Raw genomic sequence first — 4622 nt, 5'->3', positions numbered from 1 at the left:
AGTGAAGGAAATGCCATTGTCGAGGTTTTGCTGAGTGATCCAAGGTTCATGACCTGGTCTATAAGGTTTGGCAATGATTGGTCTAGCTGACAAGATAGAGGAAAGGATAGAGAAAAGAATAGACAAAAGAAGAAGATACCAATAAATTACTTGTTTGAGCAATGAGCTCTTCTTGTAGTTGAAATTGCATGTTTGGGTAGTGGGCTCTTCTTGCATACATTATACCACAACTCCTAAAAGGGTTGCCACAACTTCTAACAGGGTTGGAATCTCCTAACAAGGATTCAAAGTCTCCTAATAGGGACTCATTGTACTAAATGTTGTAATAGACTCCTAACAAGGTCTATCCTCTAACAAGGAATATTTATATTGGTACATCATCTTGTGGGCATCATTCCTACCAGGGTTTTCCCTCTGATCAAGGATTTCCCTAATCAACATATCTGGTGTAATTGTCTATGTGCATCTTTGTATGGTTTTTGTTTACTTTGGTTGAATGATTAGGTTTGTTTGAAGAAGATAAATGTTTTAAGTGTTGGATAACTAATTCACTCCCCCCAAGTTATCTTGGTGGACTATTGTTTCTAACAATCAATATCAAAGTTTTAGGTCCTTGAAAGATAAGCTTAAGAGCTTTGGGAGATTAGTGGCAAGCAAAGATAGTCCTAAGTCAAACAGTGGAAATTTTGACATCCGAGTGATAGAAATTCTTGGTGAGTTATTAGATTTGTGTAAAGAGTAGAATATTGAGTTTTCAGATCTAGAATCCTTCTGTTGTATACAAAGGAATAGTAGCACAAGTGAAGATAGATCTAGATTAGAAGAAGACATAAAGATAAAGGAAGGTATTGATCTACTTACAAAGAGAGAACCTGAAGGTATGAAATTTTTTGCTTGTTGGACATGTAAAGAGTTTGGTCATTTTTCTTCTACATGCCCTAAGAGAGTAAGGAGATCTAGAAAGAGTTTGATTTCTGATAAAGATGAAGAATTTAAAGCAAGTATGGAAAGATTCTTGAAAGATTGTAATAATGAGCTAGAAATAGTTAAGGAAAAGGAAGTAGTAGCTTTGGTAACTATTGTTGATTGAAAGGCTAACCATGAAAATATTAAAGTTATCATTAACAAAGATTTTCATAATGGGAATCTGATTCGAGAAAATAAATTTGATCCTAGAATAGAAGAAAAAGTTAAGTTGAAGACTCTTGAACAAAATGGCATTGCAGAGAGAAGGAACAAATCTGTTACAAAAGCTACAAGAGCTATGTTGACAGAAAATGATGTATCCAAGACACTTTGGAGAGAAGTTGTGAATACAACAATCTAAACTATGAACAAAGTGCAAGTCAGGAAAGACACAAACAAGACACCTTATGAATTATGGTTTGGTCATTCACCCACAGTTATATTTCAGAATATTTGGAAACATAAAGAGAGATGATGATATTGGTAAGTTTGATGTTAGAAGTGGTGAAAGTATGTTTCTTGGTTATTCATTGAAAAGCAAGGCTTATAGATGTTATAATCAAAGAACTAAGACTATTATGGAAAGTGCAAATGTGAGAATTGATGAGAATTTTAGAATATAAGAGAGAATAGTTGATTACAATTCAGATGATGATGTTGTTACTAAGCCAAGGAATGAAGAGATATTTCTTGAGACTAACAATGATTTGCAGAATGAAGGAGAGCTAAGGAAAGGAAAATGCTTGGAACCTTTAGTAGAACCAAGAGTTGAGATAAAAATTCCTACTTCAGGAAAGAACATGATAAAGAATCACCCATCCGAACAAATCATCGAAAGTAAAGACAAAGGTGTGATGACAAGGAGCAAAGTGAATGAAGAACTATGTTTGATATCTCAAGTTGAGTCAAAGAATGCAGATGAAGCATGCAAACATGATTACTAGAAACAAGCTATGAAAGAGGAATTGGATTAGATAGAAAAGAATGGAACATGGGAATTGGTCCCTAGACTAGAAGACAAGAATGTGATAGGAACCAAATGGGTATTCAGGAACAAGATGAATGAGCAAGGAGAGAAATTGTAAGAAACAAAGCAAGATTGGTATGTAAAGGTTACTAACAGTAAGAAGGAATAGATCATGAGGAGAATTATGCTCTAGTTGCTAGAATAAAAGTAGTAAGATTATTCTTAGCCTATGCAGCACAGAAGAAATTCAAAATTTATTATATGGATGTCAAGTCAGCGTTTCTGAATGGAGAACTTGAAGAAGAGGTATACGTTGAGCAGCCTGAAGGATGTCCTTTGACAGATGACAAGGACATAGTATGCAGACTGAGGAAAGCATTTTATGGATTGAAGCGAGCACCTAGAACTTGGTATGCAAATTTTGACAAGCATTTGACAAAGCTGGGATATAGCAAAGGTATGACAAATAGTAATTTGTATTGGAAAGAAATTGATGATGGTTTATTGATTTTGATAATTTTGTTGATGACATTATATTTGGAGGAAACAATGAAGAAAGTGAGAAGTTTGCAAAAGAAATGAAGAAAGAATTTGAATTGAGTATGATACGAGAGATGAAATATTTCCTAGGATTGCAGATAGTACAGAACAAAGAAGGAACCTTTATTTCCTAGACTAAGCATTTGAAGGATTTATTGAAAAGGTTTGGTTTGGAAACATGTAAACCTGTTGGAACACCTATGGTAACTGGACACAAGTTATCTACAAAGGATGAGACACCTACTATTGAATAGAAGAAGTACAGATCTATGATAAGAGGATTGCAATATCTGACTCACACAAGGCTAGATATAGCAAATGCAGTTGGAATTATTGCAAGATTCTAGGCTAATCCTAGAGAAGCACATTATGCAGCAGTGAAGAGGATATTTAAATATCTGAAAGGAACTTCAGAATTTGGATTATGGTATAACAGATCTAATGATTTTACTCTAAGTGCTTATACTGATGCAAATTGGGTAGGCAGTATGGATGACATAAAAAACACCAATGGAGGAGCTTTCCTTCTTGGAGGAAGATTGGTTTCTTGGTTAAGCAAGAAGCAAGATTGTACATCTCAAAGTACAATAGAAGCATAGTATGTTGCAGCAACAAATAACTGCAATCAAGTTATTTAGATGAAGCAGATACTGAAGGATATAAGGATAGAAATTAGTGAATTTGTTGTTATACATTGTGACAACACAAGCACGGTGAATATGTCTAAGAATCCAGTGTTGCATTCAAAGACTAAGCACATTTCTATTGAGTATCATATGTTCAGAGAAAAAATTGTAGAAAAAGAAATAAGATTCGAGTATATGAGCACAAAAGAACAAATTGTAGATATATTCACTAAGCCTCTTACCAAAGAGAGTTTTGAGTATTTGTGATGTATGCTTGGGGTTATGCCCCTTCCTACATCAGAATAGAAGATATAAGAATGCATTAGTCCAGGGTAACAGAGCACCATTGTTTGTCTAGGCTGGATGCTGATGCTTCCTATATGGGGGAGTATTTGTGATGGATAGAGTCAACTAGGACTCTTGTTGATATTGTTGTGAATAGTGTCTTTTGACACTAGAGCTGAATAAGTATCACTTGTTGTAGAGTTTGATGCAGAGATATTGGTTGCAAAAACCTTTGACATTGATGTCAATGGGGGAGAAGTTTGGCATGAAAAAAATTATGCTGAAGGAGGGAGAAATATTGTAGAAAAACATTATGTTAAAAGTTTGGCAGTATGCTGAGGATGATGTTCGACATAAGCACAGTATGCGAAATAACAGTTTGGTATTGAGCATGTTGAGGTATATCAATGGGGGAGTATGATTGATGAATAGGATTTGAAGATGAACAATCTTTTGTTGGTATTCTTAGAACTAGACATTTTTTATCTATGTTGCCATCAATGCCAAAGGGGGAGATTGTTGGAATATTGGTTGGATGATGATGTGTTACATTCATGACCAAGTTTGTCATTGATGTCAACATAGCATGTTTGATGTCTTCTATGGTATCTAACAGAAGAACAATGAAAGATCAAGTTGGTATAGATGACTAGTTGAGCATGATAACCACTCAAGGTTATGGGAGATACTTTTGAGTATCTGGAATATGCATTTAATGTCAAAAGCAGAAAGGACAAGTCTAGAAGAAGTTATGAAAGTTTTGGTAATGTCTGTTCTGAGATAGAATTTATAGAGGCATGTTCTTGTAAACTTGTTATATCTCTTAGTAGATTTTATATCTTGAGGATCGAGGTTGAGCACATGGAGAAGATATATTGAGGATGATGTGGCTAAGCTCTCTCACCATAATATTACATGTACGAAAAGCTATTCAAGTTTCAAGGCAAAAGATTAAGGTTATTGCTAAGTGTAACATGTTCTTAATGTGGTCCTATAATAATTAATTGAGAAAGTCTAACAGCCAACTCAGGGAATTATTTTATGGACTCAATATAAAGTAAGGAAATTTTCCTTTATCATGGTATGGATTTGAATTATCAGAATACAACAGTAAAATGTAGAATGTGAAGTTGAGTAGAGCAGTGCAGAAGTGAAGGAAATTTCATTGCCAAGGTTTTGTTGAGTGATTTGAGGTTTGGTATTTGGATCTGAGGCTCGTGACCTAGTCTACAAGGTCT

Source organism: Cupressus sempervirens, chromosome 3, assembly GCF_028749045.1.
Source record: "Cupressus sempervirens isolate cs-2001-9-10 chromosome 3, ASM2874904v1, whole genome shotgun sequence".
NCBI classification, from domain to species: Eukaryota; Viridiplantae; Streptophyta; class Pinopsida; order Cupressales; family Cupressaceae; genus Cupressus; species Cupressus sempervirens.
The sequence above is the reverse complement of the archived record's forward strand: the minus strand, read 5'-3'. Positions refer to the sequence as shown.